Here is a 264-nt window from a genome sequence, read left to right on the forward strand (position 1 = left end):
GAAAGCAAAAATTCTGTTGGGGTATGTAAACTTTTGAGTACAACTCAACACTTTTCTGCATTTTGTACTTGTTTAAACAACCTGCTATCTTTATACATAAATACATTGTAAACAGAACAAACTGACAGACCTTTAATGTGTAAGAGGTAGCAGAATGAAGCTACTCAAGGAGGATCAGCCTCCCCACCAATCATGACGTAAGAAAACTGAACTGCTATGAGCTAAGAAAAAAAAAAAATGTTTACTCAAGAAAGACAACATGTG

The sequence above is a fragment of the Dendrobates tinctorius genome, unplaced genomic scaffold (assembly GCF_039654945.1).
Source record: "Dendrobates tinctorius isolate UK_male_01 unplaced genomic scaffold, ASM3965494v1 ptg000064l, whole genome shotgun sequence".
NCBI lineage: Eukaryota > Metazoa > Chordata > Amphibia > Anura > Dendrobatidae > Dendrobates > Dendrobates tinctorius.